Source organism: Leopardus geoffroyi, chromosome D1, assembly GCF_018350155.1.
Source record: "Leopardus geoffroyi isolate Oge1 chromosome D1, O.geoffroyi_Oge1_pat1.0, whole genome shotgun sequence".
Taxonomy (NCBI): Eukaryota; Metazoa; Chordata; class Mammalia; order Carnivora; family Felidae; genus Leopardus; species Leopardus geoffroyi.
The window spans coordinates 44,260,225-44,287,796 of NC_059329.1; the positions used below are offsets into that span (position 1 = coordinate 44,260,225).

Consider the following 27,572-nt stretch of genomic DNA (forward strand, 5'->3'; position numbering starts at 1 on the left):
CAGCATACCTTGGACAGGGTAACCACTTTCACTTCTGAAAGTACTACCACTAATTACACCAGGGCAAAAGGCTTAAATTCAGCCACTGTGGGCAAACCAAGACTGTGGGGACACTGATTATGCAACACCAGTTATAACAATAAAGAATATAATTCTGGTCTATATTGTTATCAGTGTAAGGTATACAGAAAAGTCTCAATGAAAATACTCCTATATAAAAAGCAAACACAAGGGGCACCTTGGTGACTCAGTCCGTTAAACGTCTGACTTCAGCTCAGGTCATGATCTCACGGTTCCTGAGTTTAAGCCCCGCATTGGGCTCTGTGCTGACAGCTCGGAGCCTGGAGCCTGCCTCAGATTCTGGGTGTCCCTCTCTCTCTGTCCCCTCCCCTCCTTGCACTCTGTCTCTATCTCTTTCAAAAACAAATAAACATTAAAAAAATTTTTAAAAATCAAATAAAAAAGCAAACATGAGAAATTCTCAGTGAATTAAAACCAGAGTCTCTTGGGGTAGCTCATTTGTAAACATAGTTCCATTTATTTGAAAGGTTCACAGACACGTGAGTTCGAGCCCCATGTCAGGCTCTGTGCTGACAGTTCAAAGCCTGGAGCCTGATTCAGATTCTGTGTCTCCCTCTTTCTCTGCCCCTCCCCTGCTCATGCTATGTCTCTCTCTGTCTCAAAAACAAAATAAAAGCATTAAAAATTTTTTTGAAAGGTTCATGGGCATGGTAAGTATGCAGTTTGGAGATTATGTAATTACTGCTCCCATTTATGAAGTTCCCACATGCAACTAAATAACACTTAAAAATATTTTCAACTATTTCAAAATATTTGAATTTCATTTAGTCTTTTAAAATTTGTTAAAAAGGAACACGTATCTTGTAGTATAGCTAGATGTGAATGAAGATTGGAGTCTAAAATCATGACAAGATGCCCCTACCCACCTTTTATTTTATACAGATCTGGGGGAAAAAAATACCACAAGATGTTCTGTACAAGTCTGTCATGTAGCTATCCTGTTGTTGGCCCCCTCAGTATCAGCCAATCAGGTCAGAGGACAGGCCACCACACATGGAATTAAAAATCAGGAACTCTTATTCTACCATTTACAGGCGTCATGAACTCCCTCAGTCTTAGTTTTTTATTTGTAAAAAAGGAAAAAATGTGAAAGAACTTAACACATAAAAGACATTTAGTCCATGTTACATGGCCCTAAATTTCATTAATTTTCATCAACATTTAAATTTTGGTGAATACCTCCTGGATGTAAGGCACTGGGGTCCCAGAGAAAGACACTGTCCCTGACTTCAACTTAGTTGTGGGGGCTAGACAGAAAAGGTCTAGTCAACTCTTAACACTGCCTATGAAAATATTGAGACCAGGATGTGCACCCTAATAGTACTGTACCTTTTGAAAGAGCCACTAACTATGAAATCTGAGTCTGGACATAGAAAGCAACACTTTATGAGAATTTGCTACTCTCTTTGCAGGCATGAAATCTTTTCACTACTTGAACTTCAAGTTGCAGGTTCATATTCAAATTTCTTCCAGGGGCCATTTTTTCTTTTCTTTTTTTTCCTTTTCTTTTTTCCTTTTCCTTTTTCTTTTTTTTTTCTTTTTTTTTTTCTTTTTAGTCCTGGATTCCATAATCAATTTACTTAGGTAGATTCATGGTCCAGAGTTTCGTTAGATCTACTCTATGCACTTATAGTCTGGATAAATTTGGAGGCTAGGTGACAAGGCTACACAGCCAACACATGGGAACAGCACTGGTTTTCCAGTACTTTGCTAAACTATGCAGCCTTATTCTCCACATATTGGTGACAAATAATTTTGCATCCCTGGTTAAATGGCTACTAATGTAATGAAAGGAGCACTCTAATTTTGTAATGATGGATTATATTCATGCCCTTCAAGGGGATTTAACAACAGAGAATCAGCAAATGATACTGTTTCCTCATCCGTTCTTGTCCTGCAGAGAAATATGCCTGAGTGGGCCAATTGAACGCAGGCACCATAGAAAATGATAGCAAAGCAGGACCCTGCCCTCTTCACACTCACATAATTGTAAGAAAGTTGGAAAGAGAGGCAGGGAATATCAGCTCTTCTAGGTTATAACAGAACTTTCTTGGTCGAAGAAATAAATAGCCTTGTTAGAAAGAGACGCCAGAGTCCAGCTGCTGGAATCAGCCTGTTCTGTCTCAGAGCTGACTCAGTCCCGTGAACCTAGCTTCTTGAAAAAGGTCCTGAGAAAGCAACAAAATAAACACCAGGGCCATCAGAATGTATCTTTCTTTACCTGTGTAGGGTTGGGTAGGCATCAGATCAATTTGCATGTGAAAACACAAAGACTCCGGAAAAGTTAGCCTTTGAGTCCAAAAATAAAGTAAATTTCATATTATTACTTGGAATGGGTGGATTCCAGGGAAGTTTTTTTTTTTCTTTTTTAATTCATTGTTTTTCTTTGTACTTCCTATGGACCTTATTTCTCATAGAATGTTAGAACTGGAAGGATCTTTAGAAATCATAGTGTTAAGTCCCTTTGAGGCTAAGAGAGGTGAACAGGTGTTTCAAAGGATATAAATCGAGTGACCACTATTGATTGTCTAAATCATTACAACTTTGAGACTGCTGAAGAGAGTTACTACTCTGAGAGAATAGGCCTAGAGGGAGATAGCACAGTAAAATGGAGCCATGTGGTAACTCCAGACATAAATATAATTAATAATTATGTTTTTGCATTTGGCTTTCAGACAGTTGTCTGGTACACCCCCTTCATGACTATGCGGGAGAGTCTGTGGCTGGGTGTGCCTATTGTGTTGGTAGAATGGAGAATGGTATTACCTGAGTCAGTGTCACCTGGACACTAGCATTTGACATATGACTTTGCAGATTTGAGAATAGGGTAAAAAACTGATGAGTTGTTTTCCAGTTATAAACTAGTGGAAATGCAGAAGCACCCAGTTATGCAGGTGTCGCCCACAGTACAGTATGCACCCGGGCTGCCTCCTTAGCCAGGAAAGCAGGGGTGGGGGCAGTAGACACATTCCAGATTCTGTTTACTGCTCAGAGGGAAAGAGGACCCAACCTACTTCCAGATTCTCCTTGGCTCAGCATCTGGAGGACTAAGCTCACTCCTTGGCAAGCTGTTATTATAGACTGCTGTGTGAAAATAAAGCTGGCAGGGATGACTAGAGACAGGTAGGAAGTGACATGGAATAAGACAAACATTTTACCAGTGTGAAACCAAACAAGAACTTAATGGGCACAGAACATGTTAATCCTAAGGACTACTTTTATTTCATTTTCTGGCAAAATGGAATCCTGATGAAACTACATTTTTAGACTAAGTTTACTGATCACAGAATGCCATGGAAGCTGAGATTTCATTTCATGGTTAAATTAACAGTTATCTTCAGCAAATGAAGGAAAAGCCCATGAGACAAGAGTGAGAATGTGGTAAATATCAACATTAAAAGCAATTAATAAATTTCATGGAGCACCTGGCTGGCTCAGTGGAAAGAGCATGTGACTCTTGATCTTGGGGTCATAAGTTTGAGCCCCACATTGGGTGTAGATATTACTAAAAAATAATTAAAAAATTAGTATATTCTGGTGTCATATATAAGAGAGGCTATCATTTAGACCCAATAAATCATTATAAAAGCAATGATAACTTAAAATATGTTTATTTTGAAAGTGCACATAAAATGTCAAATCTCAGTGAGACCAGTTTATAAGTAGATTATAGAATTCACTTATTTTATTATATTATTACCTGATTAAGTACTAATTTGGTGAACCTAGATCCCATCCATGATGTCTCTCCCTGGTCACCTATTACAGCCATCTGGCTACCAAACAGTGTTACTTCCAGCTCTGGAATCCATTTCCAATTTACCATATATGTCGACTTTCATACACTCCTTAAAATTACATAATTGGTCCCTTTACTTAGCACCTACTGTACTAGGTATTGTGTATTATAGAAAAATAATACACAAAACTTTTGCATCTGTGACAAAAAAAAAACGTGATCCAGATATCCTCAAATTAAAAACAGGTTCAACATATTGAGTACAACACCTGGAATCTTTTATTTTACAAGGGATTACAAAATAGGACTGTTTGGGTTAACTTATACTGTAATATAATGTTTCTTGAATGTCACTCACGATTATTTCATATTTCAGAAATAATTTTTCATATCCATGCACTTCTTATACTACTAGTTTCTTTGTTATTTTTGAATAAAATCAATTCTATAATGAAATTAGTTTACTTAGAAGGAAACTTTGCTTTACTTCTGTAAATGGAAGAACAGACTAATTTTAATAAAAGTAAGTGAACCATAAAAATACATGACTATTGAAATAAAACTATTGACTAGTAAGTACCTAAAATTGTCTTGTATATTCCCAGTGGTCCTCACAGCATGCTTTGGTAACTATAGCTTACCTACCGTCTTAGAAATGCAGAGCAGGCAGGCATCAGGAGACTCACTGATTTAGAATGTGCAAGAAACTGCTACAATAAGGGTGGGAATGATCACAGGCATACCTTTCCAATTTTCTTTCACTACTGCATTTTGTTCTTACAGAATAACTGCTTCTCTAAAGCTTATTAATTTCCTTGAGCTCCCCCAGAACCAAAAACATTTGCAAGAACAAAATCTGCACAGCTTCCTGAGAAATTTCTCTGCCATTATGTAACATTAGACAAGCAAAAAAAGCATCTGCAGTCCTGTGGGGTCAACTCTCAGAAATCTTAATATCTAACCACAAAAGCCTTGCTATTTCTAGCTTTTCAATTTTCACTTGTTAATGTGTCTACAACTACTATAGCATAAATGGAAGCATTGCTTATTTTCTCTAAATTAAAGAAGTAAGAAATTTGCTGGACTCGTCATATCAAAACATCCCCTAGCCCCCAATGTGCTTACATTGCAAACAGAGAGAAATCAGGGTCAGATAATCTGGGTTCTAGCCCTCACAATGCATGGTCTGAAGAAAGGATTTGATCTCACTGAATCTTAGCTTCTCTCTCTCTCTCTCTCTCTCTCTCTCTCTCTCTCTCTCTGTGTGTGTGTGTATGTGTATGTGTGTATATATATATATACACACATATATATATATACACACACACACACACACACATATATATATATATATATATATATATATATATATACACACATACACACACACACACACACACACACACATATATATATGGAAAAATTATTCTTTCTCTCAGTGTATATTTTTTGTCAGGCTTTATAGAATCTTCATGAACAGATGGGAGAATGATATATATGCTTTAAATATTCATTGACAGACTTTAATTTACAGTTATTGCATTTAAGATGCTGTTCTAGATGCTAGCGATAAACAGCTAAGCAGAATGTGGTCCCTACTTTCAAAAAACTTATAATGAAGAAACACCCAGAGGAACTTATAATATAATGTATAAACACCCAGAGAAACAAAACACTATAGTAAAAAGTAATGTTTTATCCTATAAAGACTAATTTTTTTCAATCTATCATTATATCTATTATTGCTAAATAGTTTTATTGGGCTATTCCTATGAAATCTATTTGTCAGGATGAATACATTGTAGCAAAATTAAAGTGTTAAGGAAATTCAGAAAAAAATCAAAACTGCACTTAAGCAAATATAACTTTGCAAGGATCCTTTGAGGTTAAGCATCCAGACTCTTGATTTTGGCTCAGGTCATGATCTCATAATTTGGGAATTCAAACTCCACGTTGGGCTCTGTGCTGACAGTGGGGAACCTGCTTGGGATTCTTTCTCTCCCTTTCTCTCTGCCCCTCCCTGCCTCTCCCTCTCTCTCTCTCAAAATAAATAAACTTAAAAAAATTAAAAATTAAAGAAAAAGAAAGGATCCTTTGACAAGGATCCCAGTTTAAGGCATCTGCTGATGTCACCCAGTCCTGGAAAAGTATAGCCTGGACAGGCTGTCCAGTGTCTCCAGAGCAGAAAGAGTCCTATTTGCTTAGACACAGAGAGATGTGCAGAGACAGTCAAAAGGATCCAATGAGACTTTGTGTTCTGAGGCTGACAAAGTTTTGCATGGGAGGATTACTTTTGGCTCTTAATCAGCGATCACTTTATCTTCCTTCTCCACATATTCTCTCTTATTCTAAATTCGTTTCTTTAAATAATAGTCTCTCAATAGCAGTAAGAGGAAATTTGATGTCAGACATTTCTTATATTTATAACCCTATTCTCTGAATTAAGGTCTCCTCATCTGAAGAAATAAGTGGATTGTGTGTACTTTGACAGATTATGATAAACATGAAACCAGCACATTGACAAAGTGCTTAGAACTCAGCACAGTGTTAAGTACATAGTAGATATTGAGTAAGTATCGGTTCTTTCCCCAGAGCCAATGTTAAAGATTACTTTGTGTTTTTCAAAAATTGTGGCTCTCTTGGTTTTCAGGCATTTATAGCACCTATTTATAACACTATACTTATTCCTATTGTATGTATTATTGTTAGTTCATCATTCAAAAACATTGACTAATATGTGCATGAGCTAGCCACTGGATTCAACTCTGAATTTAGAGATTAATGAAACAGAGTCCTGCCTTTAGGGAGCTTGCAGTCAAACACGAGAGACCTACAGCTCAACAAATGGTTTTCATACAACTTGGTAAGTGCTATGATGGAGACATATGCAAAGTATGGTAGGGCTCAGAGGAAGGAGTGCTGAAATTTGGTGATAGGCAGGGATGTCACAAAGAGGAAATGGATGAATGGTTATTGTTTCAGTCACTGAAGGAAGGACTAGAATGTGATCCAAGAAAACCTGGACAAATCTTATTTTGGGTTTCATTTTTGCGAGATCACTCTAATAATAGGGGCCTTGATTCAGTGGTCCTATGGAAGATTAAACTACAGCTGGGACACAATCACTCCTTTTATAGTCTAGAAGAAATAAATTCTTGTTATGGAAGTCAGCAAATTTATGTATTTTTAGAGGTGCTTAGGTTATCAATTAGATAAATAAAAAGGATGCTGTGATTGTCAGCCCTTAGGTTATCAAGGATGAACAAAAAGGATGCTTGAGCAAATATGCCCAAAGTAGCAAATATTACTAATTAATACTTTTTCGTATTGATCATTCAGTTACTTTCAGTAAACTTAGATCATGCCACTCCATGCCAGGCAGTGGGGATAGAGCAATGGACAAGGCAAAGGGTCTCATTACTTAAAGGGAGATGGGAAAAACACATATTCTAATGATGTTGGTGTAACTTGGTAAGTGATAGTAAATCTCATTCATTAAACATATATTGAACATTTGAGCCATGATATAGGACTACATAGAGTGAGGTAGCAGCACACAGATATACTTGGCCTAGGCTGAGAATTCATGGAAAGCTTCTTGGAGAAGGTAACATCTAAATTGTACCAGAGGAATCTCAGGTGATATTCCAGGCAATGAGAATATTTCCGGCAGTAAAAAAAGAGTAAGCAGTGTCACAGAAGACTATAAAACAGCATGGTGCTGGTGAGGAATAGCCAACAGTTCATTCCAGAATTACTAGAACATTACATATAAGGAAGAACTGGGAGGTGATGAAGATGGCAAAGCCTATATGACAAAGAACTCTATCAACTTTCTGGACCCTTTAAAAATACTGGCATTTTTTTATGGAGATTAGAATTTTCTGTCTTCAGTAGTGTCTTGATGAAGATTTTCTTTTAACTCCTAGTAATTACCACCTGGAGTATAATATTTATATGTTAGTTATCCATCCATTTGTTCACTGAGTATTCATTGATTTCCTACAATGCCCAATCATTATTACAGATTCTGAGAATAAAGTCATGAATAAAATGCATTCAATCATACCCTCATAAAACATACTGTCTAGAGAAGGAGATAAATATCAAATAGACAATTACAAACTAACAGTTATGGGAGATACTGTGAAGAGGAAGTATGGGGTACTGGGGAACCAGTAACTTTAGGGCCCAATATGAGCAGAGTGCCAGAGAAGGTCTCTTAAGGAAAGGTTATTTCAGTGGAGACCTGAAAATGCGTAAGATTTCAAAAGGTGAAGATGCAGTCGGAGTGAAGGGATGCCCCACACAAAGGGATGGCATGTGTTTAGGCTTTGTAATAGGTTAGTAACTCAATACTCTTATTTAAGAGAGAGATAGCTAGTAGAGATGAGTAGAACTGAGCAGTCAAGAAAATGGTCAGAGATGGATGGGGAGACATAGGTTGTTACCAGCACATGTAAGGCCTCGTAGGTTATATTAAGAATTTGAACTATCTCCTAAGAGGGTTTAAGTTAGGATTTGCATTTTCAAAAGGTCACGCTGGCTACCAAGTGAACAAAGAGTTGGAATAGCTGCTGAAAGATCAGACATGTGGTTAGAGTAGAAAGCTTTGATGTTGGCCAAGATGGGGTCTGTGACTGCAGGGATGGAGAACACTGGAGATGCTAAATCACAGGGTAACTGCAGCTCAGAACCTCAGAGATACAGGCAAAGGATGCTCTATACTGAACAGTTGATTGTTACCTAGTTGCTTGAATTTTCAGATACTTCCCACATCTTTTTTAGAATTCATGTAGCTTACTGACCCTTTCAACAGTAACAGCCATTTGATTGGAGAGATCAGCAAGAAAAAAGCAAGGAGCAACAGGGACTCTCATTCAGTGCTGGTGGGAATGCAAAATGGTACAGCCACTTTGGAAGGCAGTTCAGCAGTTTCTTACAAAGCTAAAAATACTCTTACCATATAATCCAGCAGTCACGCTTCTTGGTATTTACCCAAATGAATTGAAAACTTATGTTCACACAAAACCCTGCACACAGATGTTTACAGAAGCTTTAGTCATAATTTCCAAAACTAGGAGACAACCAAGAGGCCCTTCAGTGGGTGAGTGGAAAAACAAACTGGGGTGCATCTACACATAAAATATTATTTAGCAATGAAAAGAAATGAGCTATCAAACTATGAGAAGACATGGAGAAACCTTGAAAGCATATTGCTAAACAAAAGAAATGAATCTGAAAAGCCTACATCCTATATGATTCCAACTATATGGCATTCTGAAAAAGACAAATCTATGGAAACAGTAGAAACATCAGTGATTGCCAGCAGTTTCAGGGACATGGGATAAATGGGCAGAGCACAGGATTTTTAGGGCAGTGAAACTATTCTGCACAGTACTATCCCAGTGTACTATCCCAGTGTACTATCCCATTTGTCAAAACCCACAGATGGGTATTGAGGAGGGCACCTTTTGGGATGAGCACTGGGTGTTGTATGGAAACCAATTTGACAATAAATTTCATATATTAAAAAAAAAACCCACAGAATGTACAACACAAAGAGTGAAGTCTAATATAATCTGTGAACTTTAGTCAGTAATAATTTATCAATATTGGTTTATCAATTATAACAAATATGCCACACTGATGCAATATGCTAACAATAGTGGATCCTGGGAATGGGGTGAGGGAGTATATAAGAACTCTGTACAGGAAACTTCTAAGATACTTCAGGTGTGTTTCCAGACTACAGTAATAAAACAAATACTGCAATAAAGTGAATATAACAATAAAGTGAGTCAAATGAAGAGTTTTCCAGTGCATACAAAAGTTATGTTTACACTATCCTATAGTCTGTTAAGTGTGCAAGAGCATTATGTTTAAAATGTACATACCTTAATTAAGAAAATACTTTATTGTTAAAAATTCTAACCATTATCTGAGCTTTCAGCGAGTTATAATCGTTTTGCTACTGTAGGGTCTTGCTTCAATGTTGATAGCTGCTGATTGATCAGGGTGGTAGTTGCTGAGCATTGGGTGGTTGTGGCAATTTCTTAACATAAGACAACAATAAAGTTTGCTGCATTGATTGACTCTTTCTTTCACAGATGATTTCTCTATAGCATGTGGTGGTGTTTGATAGTATTTTCCCGCAGTAAAACTTTCAAAATTGGAGTCAATCCTCTCAAAACCTACCACTGATTCATTAACTAAATTTATATAACATTCTAAATTTTTTGTTGCCATTTCAACAATCTTCATAGCATCTTCACCAGGAGTAGATTCCATCTCAAGAAACCACTTTCTTGGCTCATCCATACAAAGCTCCTCCTCCTCATCCATTCAAGTTTTATCATAAAATTACAGTAATTCAGTTCCATCTTCAGGCTCCACTTGTAATTCTCGTTCTCTTGCTCTTTCCACCACATCTGCAGTTACTCCCTGCACTGAAGTCTTGAACCCCTCAAATTCATCCATGAGGATTGGATCCACTTCTTCCAAAGTCCTGTTCATGTTGATATTTTGACCTCTTCCCATGAATCACAAATATTCTTCTTTCCATCTAGAATGGTGAATCCTTTCCATAAAGTTTGCAATTTACTGTACCTGGATCCATTAAAGTAATCAATATCTATGGCAGCTATAGCCTTACAAAATATACTTCTTAAATAGTAAGACTTAAAAGTTGAAATTTCTTCTTGATCCATAGACTGCAGAATGGATGTTGTGTTAGCAGACATGAAAACAACATTAATTTTGTACATCTCCCTCAGAGTTGTTGGGTGACCTGGTGCATTGTCAATGAGCAGTAATGTTCTGAAAAGAATATTCTTCCAGAGCAGTAAGTCTCAACAGTGGACTTAAAATATTCAGTAAACCATGTTGTAAGCAGATGTGCTACCATCCAGGGTTTTTTTTCTCCCATTTTTAGAGCACAGGCAGTGTAGATTTAGTGTAATTCTTAAGGGATTTTCAGGATGGTACATAGCATTGGTGTTAAACTCACCAGTTGTATTAGCCCTTAACAAGAGAGTCAGCCTGTCCTGTCCTGTGAAGCTCTGAAGCCAAGCACTGACTTCTCTCTGGCTATGAAAGTCCTAAAAGGTATCTTCTTCCAATAGAAGACTGTTTAATCTACCCTAAAAATCTGTACTTTAGTGTAGCCACCTTCATTATCTTAGCTGGATCATCTGGATAACTTGCTGCAGCTTCTACATCAGCACTTACTGCTTCATCTTGAACTTTCATGTTATGGAGATGGCTTCTTTCCTTAAACCTCATGAACCAACCTCTGCTAGCTTCAAACTTTTCTTCTGCAACTACTTCACCTCTCTGAGACTTTATAGAATTGAAGAAGGGTCCTCCTCTGGATTAGGCTTTCGCTTAAGACAATGTTGTAGCTGGTTTGATCTTCTTTCCAGATGACTAAAACTTTCTCCATACCCACAATAAGGCTGTTTCCCTTTCTTGGCATGTGTATGTTCACTGGAGTAGCAATTTTAATTTCTTTCTGGCCTAGCTTTCAGCCAGTCTTGACTTTCAACATGCCTTCCTCACTATGCTTAATCATATCTAGCTTTATATTTCAAGTGAGAAGTGTGTGACTCTTCCTTTCTCTTAAACACTGAGAGGTCATTGTAGAATTATTAATTGGATTAATTTCAAGATTGTTGTGTTTGAGGAATTAGGGAGGCCCAATAAGAGGGACGGCTAGAACAAACACATTTATCAGTTGAATTTTCTGTCTTTTATGGGCACAGTTTGTGGCACCCCAAAACAGATGCGATAGTAACATAAAAGGTCACTGATCACAGATTACCATAACACATCTGAAATATTATGAGAATTTCCAAAATGTGACACAAAGACATGAAGTGAGCAAATTCTGTTGGAAAAATGGTGCCAATAGACTTGCTGGATGCAGGGTTGCCACAAACTTTTAATTTGTAAAAACTGCAATCTCTACAAAGTGCAATAAAGCCATGTGTAATAAAATGAGGTATCCCTGTTCTTTCTGATAAAGTTTTCTGTAAACCTAAAACTGCTCTAAACTGATAAAGTCTATTAATTATAAGGATAATTAAATCATGCCATAGCCATTAATTACTAGAAAGTCCAAATTAAACAAACTGTTTCGTCATATAGCACACAATGGGAAATTTCTGGCTTTTTGCCAGGGCATCTCCTTTGTCTAGTGTAGAGAGAATTTTTTTTTTTTTTTTTTTTTTTTTTTTTTTTTTTTGGTATCAGTGCCTCCCAACAAATGTGAGAGATTCAGGAAATAGAAGCAGCTTCACTGAGAGTTCTTCATGTTATGGTCTCTGAAAAGTACAAAAGCCACCACAAAGTGATTCCCCCCATTTCTGGGTTTTCTCTCTGCTCAATGCTTAGAGATGTGTCCAAACAATAGTCACAGCAAGGCCCTGGAGTAGGCTGGAGTGTGTCAGAAGCTCAGCACACTCCCCAATAAGCCACAAATGGCTGGAATTATATTGCATGATGTCACCAGGGTATCTCTGCAGTGATACCAACTCAAATTAACACAATTTGTTAATAGTGTTCTGTTTTTCCACCCTCCCCCTCCCCCCAAGAGGTCAAAACCAAGTATAATGCCAAGTATAGTTATAGGCTAAATGTGTGGGTGTTGTTAGTGATTCTCAATAACGCCATGTAATTTTTACTAAATGTGGACCAAAAGAATGTTCAGTTATTGGATGTTTTCTTCTCATTGGTTTTGCTAATTAATTTGGAAATGTGAATTGACCCAATACTCAGTGACAGGCCATGTGTTCAGCTTGTGATAATTAGATATCACTAGTCATTCAGTCACACCTTACATCCCCAGTCTGTTTTTCTGGGGAGATATTAGGAAGCAATGAGGTATGTCTTCATAAAAGTGAACAGTCTTTCAAATTTGTATCCAGTATTGTGGAGAACAAAAGCTGCCTTTTCCTTTGTCAATTTCTTTTCACATATTTGAAGATCTTGGTTTAATAGGACATTCTTATCTATATTAACCTCAGAAGCATAAAAATTTCATTATAGAGAGAGACTTCATAGATATATATTTTGCACTCATTTCCAACAAACTATCAGTTACTTAAATGGCACAAAATCAATGTGTGGCTGTGCATTTATAACAGTGTGATTCTGGAGAGGTTTATTGTTTGGAATAATTACTGATATCTACCTTAAAAGAATAAGTATGCATGATTAATGCCACTTACAATGAAAGATAATGCTACAAACAGTAGCTTTCATTCTTTTTTAATGTTTATTCATTTTTGAAAGACAGAGAGAGAGCACAAGCAGGTGTGGGGTGGTGAGAGAGGGTGACACAGAATCTGAAGCAGGCTCCAGGCTCTGAGCTGTCAGCACAGAGCCCGTGCGGGGCTCAAACTCACGAACCGTGAGATCATGACCTGAGCTGAAGTTGGACACTTAACCAACTGAGCCACCCAGCCACCCCTACAAACACTAACTTTAAAGTATGTTTTACTGTTGCTAACATGGAGTAAACATGCTTATCTAAATTCAGAAGAAAGGTCCTACTTTTAAAGTCCCTAGTTCTATATTCCTCAGTTAATAAAATCAAGAAAATATGAAGCAGTAAATTCTCTTTTTTTTTTAATGTTTTAATGTTTGTTTATTTTGAGAGAGAGAGAAAGTGCGCACATGAACAGGGGAGGGGCAGAGAGAAACAGAGACACAGAATCTGAAGCAGGCTCCTCACTCTCAATGCAAAGCCCAATGTAGGGCTTGAACCTGAAATCATGACCTGAGCTGAAATGAAGAGTCAGACGCTTAACTGACTGAGCCACCCAGGCTCCCTAAAGCAGTACATTCATATATTCAGATTCCTAAATGTTGCTGAGGTGGCTGTAATGATCAGATACAGCCTCTTCTGTGGACTTTCTCAGCCCCATATTCCCACCAAAATATTCAATTTATGGAAAGAGGGGAAAGTTGTTGCTCTTTGAATGATGAAAATAGTATTATAGGTAACCATTACTGAGAGTGTTTCTGTGTCATAGGCATCATGCTCAGTGTTTTACATGTATTCTCTCATTTAGCCTTTCCAACAATCCTATGTTAAGGTTCTATTATTACCGAATTTATAGCTGAAGGGAATAAGCTTCAAAAAGGTTAAGAAATGTGCTTAAGATCACCTAAGTGATAAAGTGGTGATGCCAGGATTTGAACCCACATATCCAAATACTACATTATGGCTACCCTACATTAACTATGTGTACTTGTTTCTACTTACAGAAAAACACGTTGGAGGTTTGTAGACATTACTGAACACTTGTCGCTGTCAATAGGGACTGATTTTGAGCTAAGTAGTATAAGCTGAACAGGGACCTTCCACACCCCACTCCACACACATGGATGAATCTGACTCCATAGAAATGGTCTGAGTCCACTGCATGAGTCTGAGTCCATAGAAATGATCTTTGGGGAGGGTGCATAATACTTTCAGAGCTTAAACAGAAAAGTGCTTTCCAACATTCCTTTTAAATCTTTCTACAGTGTGTTGACTTAATTTTGGATAAGCTGGGTAATTATTCACATTACAGAGAAAAGAATGCCTATGGTCTTCAGTAGCAGAAAGTCTGTTTTTATTAAGTAAAAATATGAAATATCTGAATAAACAACAGATCACGATAGCTTCATATTGCCTGAAGAAAAAAGAGACAGCAAATACTCCAAAACAAAAGTAATCTTTTGTTATTGCTCCCAATCTGTTGCCCAGACTATCAGTAAACTACCTCAGTTAGTCACCTCATTATCTCTCAGTCCATTATCCTGGGACTTCAGGGAAGAAGCTCTACCATAGTGTAGCATGGTGCTCTAAAAGGGGCTTTGTTGGGATTCTACCCTGTCTAGGATGAGTATCTAGTTATACTTGCAGTATGTTTCAAGCTAAAACTGTTTTGGCTATAATTTGTGGTTTAAAATATTATAGCCTTCATCCAGTTGATTGTATGAGAGGTAGGGTCCTAAGCAACTTTTAAGGTAGTTGGCAGGTTTGCAGAAAAATGCTCATTCAAATACCTTGTGCCAGAGGCTGAGAGTAGCCTCTTAGTAAATTATTCATATTTTATGAAAGGATGCTCACCCCTTCCCTTCACCTAATTGTCTTCTAGGAGCAGTTAAGATTCTGTTAGATCTTACTCATCAGTCAATATAAAAGACTCCCACTCCAAGCTCTCTCTAGAGTATTAGCTTGAGTTCACTGCCACTCATTGGTTAGATATTTGAGGAAAAGTCTTAGATTTTGCATAGTATAGTTATTCCATCCACAGAAGAACACACCTTCTGTGCATGCCTCTATAATTTTTCACATTCCATTCATTTATCCAACAAATATTGATTGGATGCCTCCTGGACACCAGGGCCTCTTTTAGGCTCTAGGGATACAGCAGTGAACAAAACAGACACATATCTCTGTCTTCATGGAGCTTACATTCTAATATGGAGAGAATAGCAGTAAAAAGATAAATAAAGTGTCTACCATGTTAGGTAGTAGTAAGAGAGTGTAGGACAAGGGATAGAGGATAAGTCCGTTTTAGACAGCCTGGCCAGGCATGCTTCACCAGGTAGTGGCATTGGAATAACTACTGGAAGCAGATGAGGAATTCAGTCAACTGTCTCCTTCTCACTGAGGTCTCTTACAGAGTCTGTGCATTATTTGAGAAAAGGAGTCATGTGCATGTTCGTTTGTGAATGAATGTATCCTATGAGTTAAGCTTTTAGAGTATAATAGTGAATTCAACTTATGCTCCCCTCACATCATAATAGGGAAAAAAGTCATAAATAAATTATTTCAATGCAGTAAAATATGTAGGTATAGAGACATAAAAAGCAAAATGAAAACTAGGAAGATAGAGAAGTGAGCTGAACCTAAAGAGAATACAGGGAGGCTTTAGGAAAGAGGTGATGTTTGAACAGAGGATTAAAAGATAATAATGGCTAATAATAACAGCTAACCTTTTCCTTTTTGTCAAGAAAATTTTAACAAAACATGTTTTCGCATCTCCGTTTTGCAAATTACATAACTAGTAAGTGAATACATTTCTACTGTAAAACTTTCAAACAGAAATGCATAGAGGGGATATGAAAGTTACACACCCATTCTTCCACTTCCGCTGGCCCTATAGCCTGGACCTAACCACTCCATTACTCAACAAATATGTGTGGAAGTCTTATGTTTTCATAAGCACTGTGTTAGGTACTTTGAATGTAAGGATTAAGACAACATGAACCTTGTCCTCAAAAAGGTTGCCCTCCAGCAATTCCAGGTAAACAGAACCACAGTGGACAGGCATTAACATATGAAGACATATGTCATGTCACCTTCAAATGGTTTGGTAAAACCAGAAAGCAGAGAGTTTTAGGGATTAGGCCTTGAAAGATTACACATCTTTCTGGGAAGATAAATCTTATATGGACAGATAGCCAATGTCTAGATTATAAAAATCTGGGTCAGTAACCAAGGCATTTGGATTTAAAATATTTTCTGTGAGAAGCCTTTAGAAATTATTTAAAAAGTGATATTTTTGCATGTTCATAGCTCTTTTGCCTAAATAAGAGCCTTTTCAATATTTTGATGAATTCCTTATAATCTTTCTAATGCATTAATAGATTTTATTTTAATTAATCACGTAATTATCCTTCTAACTATAGTTATTATAGAAAGTATGGAAAACACAGAGAAGTAATGGGTAGAACATAAAACACATCTGTAATTCTAACACCTAGAGAAAAATGTTAACATTTTGATGCATTTCTTTCACTTTCCTAAATATGTGTATATATTTCCTTAGTGTGTGTTATATATACCTACTGCTGTGCCATAGACATTTTCCCATGCCTTTAAAATATTTTTCAGAAACACAGTTTAGTGGCTAGACAATAATATTCCGTTGTAAGGAAAGATCTATTTTATTTAGTTAGCTAATGTAGCATAGTGTTTAAAAACAAGGGCTGAGGGGGCGCCTGGGTGGCGCAGTCGGTTAAGCGTCCGACTTCAGCCAGGTCACGATCTCGCGGTCCGTGAGTTCGAGCCCCGCGTCGGGCTCTGGGCTGATGGCTCAGAGCCTGGAGCCTGTTTCTGATTCTGTGTCTCCCTCTCTCTTTGCCCCTCCCCCGTTCATGCTCTGTCTCTCTCTGTCCCAAAAATAAATAAACGTTGAAAAAAAAAATTAAAAAAAAAAAAAAAAAAACAAGGGCTGAGGATTCAAACGGAAGCAGGCTGTCTTTGCCCTGAACTTGTCCGCTGGATGTTTCAAGGAACTCAATCTCTATAAACCTCAGTTTCTTCATCCATAAAATGGGGATTGAAAATGGATTTAGTTTATAAAGTTGTTACAAAGATTGAATCAGTTGTGGAAAATTTTCCAAAGCATAGTGCCTAGAAATATTAAACACTCAATAAATAAATGTTAGCACTCAATAAATAAATGTTAGCCACTGTACTCATTAAAAATATTAACAAATGTAATATTATATCTAATACTTAGTAAAACATTAACTATTTTTCTGATGTTTCAATGTTTATAAAGCAATTTTAACATACACAAAGACTAACAGATTTTTTTTTTAGTATATAACCCTTAATAGCCACTAATACTGGTTTTCTGTGATAAATAACTGATTCCTTATTTTTTTTTAATTTTTAACATGTATTTATTTTTGAGAGAGAGAGAGAGAGAGAGAGAGCAAGCAGGGTGTGGGGGGAGGGCAGAGTGAGAGGGAGACACAGAATCCGAAGCAAGCTCCAGTCTCTGAGCTGTCAGCACGGAGCCTGACATGGGGCTTGAACTCATGGGTTGTGAGATCATGAATGACCTGAGCCAAAATTGGTTGCTTAATGGACTGGGCCACCCAGGTGCCCCAAGAACTGATCCCCATTTAAATGGCTTAGTCTACAGAGAACCTTTTTGTACTGACTTTTTTTTCCTTTAAAGAAAGGAAGCAGTTGCGTTATGTAGCTTTGCTATTAAGTCACAGACATACATGATGATTGGCTAATTTTCTAAATAGGAAAGATAAAAAAATACAGGCAAGTGGGCTGGCTTAGTGTCCATTATTACTACAAGTCAAACCAAGTTAGCCAAACCTGAACAGCCTTGGGAATCTACCTCTTGCCTAAACCCAGGGTTTAGGCTTATGTTGACCCACGTTGCCCGTGACTTTCCAGACCAAACTTCTTCCTTACTAACAGCTCCCATGCCTTTTGTCCTAGGATTCCCTCTCAGAGTAATGCTCTGCTGGCACAAACACATACCTCTTTTTTTTCTGTTTTTGCAGGACACTTTTAGAATAATACACAATCATATAATTCCAAAGCTGGAAGGAATTGTAGTATGCATCTAATTCAGTGTTACCTAAACGTAGCTGTGAATCAGAGTGATCTAACACTGTTGATAAAACAGAAATTCTTAGACCCAACCCCAGCTACTTTAATTCTGTATTTTTAACGAGCTCTATAGGTTATTCTCATATATAACCAGGTTTAGAAGATGCTGATTTGGTTCATCTCCCCACCTAAAGTAAAACTGAGAGGTAACTAAGGCAGGAATTATATCCTTTCTCCACTGTCTCCCTGATCCCTAATGCTGCATACCCAAAGCAAAAGCCCAGAGTTGGCACTTAGTAAATACCTGATGAAGTGAAAATGAAATCACAGTGTATCCTCAGCATTATTTTTTTTTGTGTATTTATGTTTACTCATCCTTGTTCCAAAGTGGATTTAAGACAGCTTACAAATATTCATGTAAAATCTCTCTCCATTCTGAATCAGGAGAGGATTCAATTGTAGAATAATCCAGGAAGGATCAACAGCAATGTCTGCTTCCTAGATAAATTCTAACTCTAAATTAGTAACATTCACCTTACTGATAATTGCATAGGTTTTTTTTTTCTTTAATAAAAAAATGTCATCATGGAGAGGTATTGCAATATAGTTGACAAATCCTGTGTCTTGTAGTCAGATAAAACTATATTCAGATCTTACTAGGCACCATGTTTAGCCCAAAACAGCTCTGCAGTCCTGGGAAATACACTTAACTGCTCTTTACTACCATTTTATCACTGATAAGATTTCATTCAATTCATTTTGCTTCACAAGGATTTATTGAGCATCTAGTATATGACGGGTGCTATTTTAAGCATTTGGGGAACCAGACAGACAACTACAGCCGTCATGATACTTTTACTTTATAAGGCACAATGATGCCTATTTCAGAGGATTGTTATGAAGGTGAAATTGTACATAAAGGCTCCATATATTTACCCACATTCCATAAGTGTTCATTCTCTTTGCCACCTTTGATTCCTTTCAAGTGGCACACACACCCCAAAATACCATTGGAAATATAATTCTCCCAAATGGCCCTTTTTCTTCTAATTTGGAAGAAAAATTAGTAAGAGGGTGGGATTCAAAAAAAGACCCTTACCCTGTATTCAGGTTCTTTCTTTCATGCAGAATAGTGGAATTTACAGTCTCATTTATGACTGGTGCCAGGGAGCAGCAGGTAGTCACATCCTTACAGAGTTCTAGATGCAGCTGTACCATATATACATGCTGTAATGTACATCAACAGGAGACATGCATCCGACTCATTCTTGTGTACATGAAACTCCATTTCACAGATTACTTAAGAACTTTATGAAGTAAGTGTAGAGGCACTTGCAAGCAGCAGAGGCAAAGTGATTGCCATCTAGGTGTGACCAAGCTGCAACTATGTCTTGAAGAAGGGACCATAATGACTTCTAAAACTGCCAGACTCTTCAGTGGTATATGGCTGGACCTGTAAGCAGCAAGAGATGATCTAGATTCCCATCACTGTTTCCCAGAATGTCTCCGTTAAAATAATTTTCCTCCATTTTTACCCTTAATGACTATAGTGTTCCCAAAGACATGTGTTGTCATTTTTCAAAGCTGACCTTGTAGCTGACACTCACAGCACTTCCATGCATATCTTAACCTTGGGCACACCACTCTCTGAGAAACCTTCCCACCCTCCGTCTCTACCCACCACTGTTCTTATAGCTCCTTAAAACCCAGTTCATGGCCTGCAGCCTTTAGAAAACCTTCCACAGGCCCCCTTTAGCCCGTGGTAGCCCCTCCACCTTCTAGATTTCGCCAAAATGTATTGTCTGTGCCACTCCTTCACTGGTTAACTGAAACTACGGTTTCAGTTGTTAACTGGAACAACTACTTAAGTTGTTATCAAATTAGCAACCATGATTGAAAGAGCTAAAAACTGAAATCCATATTCTTTGCACAAAAAATCTACCTATTTGAAGTCTAAAAAAAATCTTTGATAAGTTAATTATAGGCCATAAGATTCATACATCTTAAAACTTCACAGTGTCAATCTTTTCCCTGTTACTGTCTTTGAAAAGTGTACTGTTTTCAACTGGAAGAAAAAAACACTGGCTTCTTAATTTTCGTGGAGAACTGTCAATAGTTTGGGATCTTTGGGGGAAAGATTGGAAGTGTTTTTCTCCCACAGCATTTTATCACTTAGGCCCCACAATGAATTTTAGTCTCCAAAGAAGGCCCTGAGTGCCTGAGCCAAGTTGCACATGTCTGCAGACATGAAGTTGCATACTTCTTCCTGGAGAAAAAGACCATGCTTCTTCCTTCCGTGGAACATTGACAACATCATATTCATGTCCCTGACATTTTAGTATTTGGTTCTACAGCAAAATGTGTCTGGACATGAAAAGGAGATGGGTAAAGATACCTCTGTTCTTTCCCTGCATTGCACACGGCACAGCAAGCTCTGTTGCTGTGTGTGCCTTTCCTAATAAAACAGCCATCGCGAGATGAGCACTTGTGTAACAGACGCTGCGCTCAGAGCTTCATAATTATCAAGACTCTTTCATCTTCACAGCAACCTTAAGTGGTAGATACAATCATCTCTTTTCTACACATGTCAAAATGGAGGCTTGGGAAAGAGGATCAGTTTACTTACCCAAAGCTCTTAATGTTAATTCCTTCACTGTACTGTAATAAACCATAAACTCCTTGGGAAGGAGGACATTTTTATTAATATTTATTTAGAAACCACTTGGCTAACATAGAACCAGACTCTTAGAACATGCTTAGTAAATATTTATTTCTACCAAATGTCCAAAGTGAACTAGAGGTACAGTGTGGCACTATGCTCCTGGAATGCAGTTGCAAATTGTGAACATTCCAAAATGTTACTGTAATTTGCTAAGATCTTCCCAAAGCTAGAAGGAAATGGAAGGCAGGGATTCCTTTTTCTACACCAGGACCTTTTTATACCCAGGCACAGAGGCAAACATTAACCAAAAAACAAGCTTTGATGAATACCAAAGGCATCAAATAGGGAAAACAATGTATAATTGTCAATTTTGTATAAACAGAGAGATAATAGCTTTTGGATTTTGTATTAGTCTTTATAATATTCACAGCAGGTACAGGATAAAATTGCATCTGATTCTAATGATGTTCCTGAGATGGTGACAGGGCAAGTTATTATTTTTATTTTACAATTTAGTGAAATTACCCTGATCAACCAACTGTCAATGATATGACCCAAGTCTTTGGCCCCTAGTCTATTTTTCCTTAGAGATTATTGACATCAAACTATGGACAAGATTCACTCTAAGACCATTCTAACCTAAGATGACTATGTTACCTCTGTTATTTAAGACTCCTACCTTACCTTGCATGCAAGTAAGATATTAAGACCGCAACTCTGGTTATAAACTTTAGTCTCACTTTTCCCCTGAGAAACCCCAGGCTGTCCCTATAGTCAATGTCAGATGAAATGAACAAAATGCCCATGAGCCCACTAACAGTGTCTCATTGAATAATGCTTCATTCCTCTACCAAACAATAACAAAAACCCTAAATTCCAGAGAATGTTGGCTCTAATGAGTTCTTACAAACAGTAGACCATCTCTCCTTCCAACATATATGTGATGAAGATGGGGAGGGCTTAGGAAATGGTGACTCAGGCATTTCAACCAAAGTAATGGACCTCAGAGCAGTCATACAATATGTCACTTGTTTACAATTTATTACTAAATCTCAGTACCTTCTTGAAGAAAGCAAGTTACATTTTGTGATTTATAGAATCATTTACATAAGACAAGAGGGAAGGATTTTAGGCTTGCAAGGGAAGCTCTCCTTATTCCTCCAGTAATTACTTCTGTATCTCTGTCACAGTGTTTTATATACTCATTCATCAAACATTTAATGAACAAAAATTGTGTACCATGATGGCTTCTTGAATGCAAAATGATTAAGATATAATATTTGCCCCCAAGGAATTAAGTCTTGGGTGTGGCGGGGGTTGGGGGACGGTGACGTGAAAGGAAATGTAGGTTACCATTATCAGAGTTAGTGGGTTATAATGGAATCTCTCTCCCTCAGTTCTGACATTGACCAGTTGTGTGACATTTTGGAAAAATTTCTGCACTTTGATTCTTTATTCTTTGAAATGTCGATAATATGAATTAGGAGAGTAAGCATTTTCAAGCATTATTTGCTAAACACTGCTCTAAATGTTTTAAATAAATTATGACATTTAATCCCTTCAACAGTCCTAATAAAAAGATACTATATTATTATTCTGTTTTATAGATGAGGAAACTAAGCGACTAAATAACTTGCTCATAGTCATGTAGCTAACAAATGGTAGGTCCAGGTTGTGAAGACAAGGAGTCAGAGTCCAGAGCGTGTGAACTGGAGAAGTACACGTCAGCATGAGAACCATAGGAGCTGTGAGGCAAAGGATTCTAAGGCTGAAACCTTCCATTGCCTTTAGAATAAAGACACATTCCTTTAGGGAAAGCCCCTTCCAGTTGCCACTCCAGATACAGCATTGTCTCTTCTCAGCTTGACCCAGTGCCCTGGGAGTTAACACACGTGGACTCCATTCTTGGACTCTTTTGCCTTTGGCTGCAGTGGGGTTCAGCCACGAGGAGGCTGATGCAAGAAGTTTGAGGGAGGAGGAAGTGAGTTATTTACTCCTCTGGAGGGATCTCTTTCTGGGGGGTTATTTTCTTCTTTCCTAAGGTGTCCTTTCAGAAGACATCTTTACTCAACCCTCTCTATTCCTGGGTTTCTGTAAGGTCACGGCCTCCTCCCCTTGCTTCTTTGCTTTAAGGGCTGGTAATGAGGCTGCCCTGGCATTAGGATCTGGGTACGGCACTATCCCAAATAATTTGACCACACCTTGCCATCATCTTCATAATTATCTTCCCAAAATTGTTTTCTTATTTATCTTCTCAAAATGTCCTAATTATCCTAATCTGAGTGTCTCATCTGTTGCCTCCTGAAATGCAAACAAACACACTGGGCTCATAAGGTACTACATGATCAGCACCCCTGGCCCCAACTTACCCTTAATAGTGTAATTTTTCTACCTCAATTTTCAGTGTTTATATGACTGGACTTGTTGAAATCATCAAACTTGCATGTGCCTTCTTTTTGCATGGACTTTGCATATCCTTTTCCTTCAGTTGAAATGCCCATTCTCAGCATACCCTTTCCTCTCCACAGACACAAACTCACACTCACACATACTTATACAAACCTACCTGATAGGTATAACAAGTTCCAATTATTTTTGAATAATGTAATGGAAGCAGGAACCAACGAAAGACTGTGTTCTTAAGATTTTTATCAAACAATTTTGATCCTTTAGAGTTGAGTACCTCATTATATTTTGCAAAGCAATTTATAATAGCATGTTTTATTTTCAACCACACTTACTCTGTGATGGTGGAGAAAATGAGCTCTGGGTAACTTAAGTGATTTGTCTAATTTGCTACAAGCAGTATGTGACAGAGCCATGATTTAATCTCAGGTTGGTGGGTATCCACGTCCCATTGTTACTCCCTCTCCTGGGCTCTTGCTAGCAAGCCAGGCCAACGTGGTCACCTCCTTAGCAAAAGTTTCTCTGAGGTCCTAAAAATAAAAGGAACTTTAATAAAACCTCTTAGCGATGTGCTAGAAACTATTCTTTTCCAGAGATTTTTTTTTTTCTATTTTGTTGCCAGTATGTTCTTCCCACCCACCAGTTTTAGGAAACCACACAAAACAACACTTTCCGTGGTGAACACAATTGCAACTTTGCAAGTGCTTCCTTTTTGAACAGATGAAGGAACAATGCCTGTCTTTAGGAAATCTTGTTTGAAACCTCTGCGTTGCAGAGTGCCACAATACTGAGAAACGTTAGCGGAGATAATTCAGCTCCTGGGGAAGTTTAATTTGAAACTATTGGAGTTTTGAATGTGGACACACAGCATTTTCCCTCTGGTTTGTGGAGGAGAGAGAACTGAAAGGACCTTTAGCAAGAAGCTGGAAGAGGCATCTTGGTAGGCAGCAGAGCTGTTCCTCGCTTGCTCTCCAACTTCGTCGTGCCAACTCCAGTGGCAGTTATTTCCTATTGAGAACACATTCCGCTTGTTCAGTGTGTGTTTGTGAAGAGAGAGATTTTCAGACACTCAGATATAATGGGGCATTCACACATTCAAAACCCAGCTAAATTTGCCCCCAGGGCCAACGGGGATGATGCCAGAAGCACATGCTTGCCTGGGAATAGTCACAGAAATACAGCCTCTGTTGCCTTAGAGTGAGTTTGGGCAACTAGCCCAGTATCCAGTGCTGTGGGTTCATTCCAGTTTCTGCTATGACATTTAATCCCTTCAATAGTCCTAATCAAAAGATACTATTATTATTCCCAGGCAGGATGATACAGGCAGCCTCCTCTCTAGAGCATCGTTTTGGTTACCTCACTTCAGACAACTAGATTCAGATTTCATTTCCAGGAAGGTCCTTCCTCATTCCGGTCCTCACTGTCATTGTCTACTTTCTTCAATGCCAGTGGTCCTCGGAATTCTATTAGTATTGCAAACACAAGCTTGTCAGACCCTGCTTAAAGGATTCCTTGATGCTCATCAGATAGAGGCCACATCACTTAGCCTCTAAATGACCTGACCTCTAACCAGCCCTTTAGTTTCATGGTCAATCTCTACTTTAGTCTTCCCTTGGTTATTGTTACACAGAATCTCTCGCTGGGGCCTTGACCATAATCACCTATCCGATTGTGTCTTTGCACATGACTTCCTTGCCATTTTCTTTCCTTGGTCTACTCACTGATCCTTCCAGATAAGTAAGCATCTTCTACTTTGGGAAGCTTTTTCCGGTATCTACTCTCTCCCTTTGCTGAACATGTTGACAGGCAATCGTATCCAGTTAGGTTACTTCCTTCATGTTGATCTACCTCTGTTAAAAGATTATGGCTTGAAGGATATTGCAGGGAGGTTGTTTAAAGGCAGAGAGAATGTTCAAATCCCATACTGGAAAAATGTTCTTCTCCAAAGAGTCCTGAAGAACTTACACACAAAGAATTAAAGTACCCTGCTTTATTAGATGGGTCACAGTCCATAGCAAAGCTTCAGACCTAAAAGTCCTCCTTTTTCCTCAGCCTGAATCAAAACCTCAGGATTGTGTCTATCACTTACCAGAGGCCTCGTGGTACAGAAATTTGAATAGCAACACTCTCATCCAGATGTGGAGGGAAATAATTAGCAGGGATAAAAAAAATGAGAGTTGGGGATGGTCAGGTTGGTTGGCTCAGCCAACTTGTACACCCTCATGTGGTAGAAAAGAGAAGAGGACTCTACATGTGTGCATGGCCTTTACATCCAAATGACACTGCTCATTTATTTATCTACCATATACTTACATATATCCAAATGCCAGACATTGATCTAAGTATTTTTAAATATTAATTTAAGAGGGCTGCCTGGGTGGCTCAGTCAGTTAAGTGTCTGACTTCGGCTCAGGTCATGATCTCATGGTCCCTGAGTTCAAGCCCCACATCAGGCTGTGTGCTGATGGCTCGGTGACTGGAGCCTGCTTCAGATTCTGTGTCTCCCTCTCTCTCTGTCTCTCCTCCACTCACATTCTGTTTTTCTCTCTCTTTCTCTCTCTCTCTCTCAAAAATAAGTAAATATTAAAAATTAGATATTAATCAGCATAATAACAGTATGAGGTAGGTTTATAATATTTTATAGATGAGGAAATTGTGTCACATTAAATAATTTCCCCAGAATCAGACAGATATCAGGTGGCAGAACTGGGAGTCAACCCTAGACAAGACTACCTTGTTAATGACTAAACTGAGACCACTCAGATTATCCACTGGTTTCCCCTTGAGAGACTCAGAAATGAGGTACACAGAGAGATGCAGAATTATTCCTTGAATCTCCTCCAGCAAGAATAAGTGAGAGAGAGAAACATCAGTAATCCTCAAACACTTCAATCTGTATAGCATGTCAGTCAGTAGTTAACTTTACTGTAAGATCACCAGTTTCATGAGTTTTCTTTTAACAATGCCAAAGACTGGTCACCACTAACTAAATACCATCTCCTTTAATGAGACTCCAGTCCTGTATACAGCTGGTAATTCTTAAACTTAGCTTTAAGAAAAAGTACAGGTGCTGGAAAACTATAAGAGCTCATATCTTGGAGAATTTTTATAACCTTTCTTGCACAATAAAGAGATTAACCTGAAGGTAGATAAATTTCTGTATTGTCACAATTTGATCAAATGGGGGATCATCACCTAAGGAAGCGGCTTTTAAAATAAGGTAATCATACATCCAGTTTTATACCTGTTATCCCTGGACAACTGTTAATAGTGCCTCTTTCACCCATGGATTGGATGATAAATTATATGGCCACTTCGTCTAAAGGAACATCTCATGTCAGAGACTTCACTCTCCACTGTGGTGGATGATAACAATATAATACAGTCCCTGCCCTCAAGGATTTCACAGGTTGAATTTCACTCCACTTTGAAGGAGATGAATAAAAATAAAATTACAGTACAGTGCAGTGCAGTAAATGCCAGGATAGAGATGTTGGGACAAAGTGACTGTACAGTACAGGAGAGGTATTAAATGTGGAATGAAGTGTGAGGGCTTAGGTACTGCTTCTCAGAGAAAACACTTCAGCTGAATATTAAAGGAATATTTAATATCTATTAGTATATTAATAGATATTAATATATTTAATATCTATTAGTATTTAATAGATATTAATCAATATTTGAGGATCTAGTGAAAGGTAAGCATTCATAATAGAAGAACAACAAATGAACTTTTGTGGGATATGTCAGAGAGGTAATAATATATAGTGGTCAAGAAACACAGGATTTGGGATCAAAGTGTCAGATTTTGAACACCAACTCTCTGAAATGCTAGCTGTGTGTTATTAGGAAGTTACTGAACCTCTCTGAGTCTTAGTTTCTTCATGGAGAAAATGGAGAAAAATGATATCTAACTCATAGGGTAATGTTGTGAGACTTCCATAAGTTAATGTATATAGAAAACTTTAAAAAGTGGGTGACACGTAGTAAGTGCTAAAAAGATTGGTTATTGGTTTAATAAGACTGAAACGTGCCAACTGTATACATATGAATATCCTAAGTGTGGAGAGGAGGGTAGTTTCTTGTGTGACACAGCCAAGGAGTAAGCACCTGAACCTGACGGAAATAGTTGTTATTGAAGGGGAATGACACACACAAGAGTGATACAGTCAGATTGGATTTTTAGAAGATTATTCTTGCAAGTGTGTAGAGGAGATGCATTGGAGATGAGATGAGCAGGAGGCAGAGGGAAAAGCTATATCAGTAGGTGGTAAATGGGAGCGTCACCTAACCCCATGTCAAAATTTTCACCATACTTG

The 27,572-nt window shown here is 38.0% G+C and overlaps 1 protein-coding gene across 5 annotated transcripts in view; it reads left to right on the top strand.

The window, feature by feature from the left end:
- The window catches only part of GRM5 (glutamate metabotropic receptor 5), a 529,070-nt gene that overhangs the window by 302,340 nt on the left and 199,158 nt on the right, over positions 1-27,572 (top strand). The gene's annotated exons all lie outside the window — the stretch shown is intronic.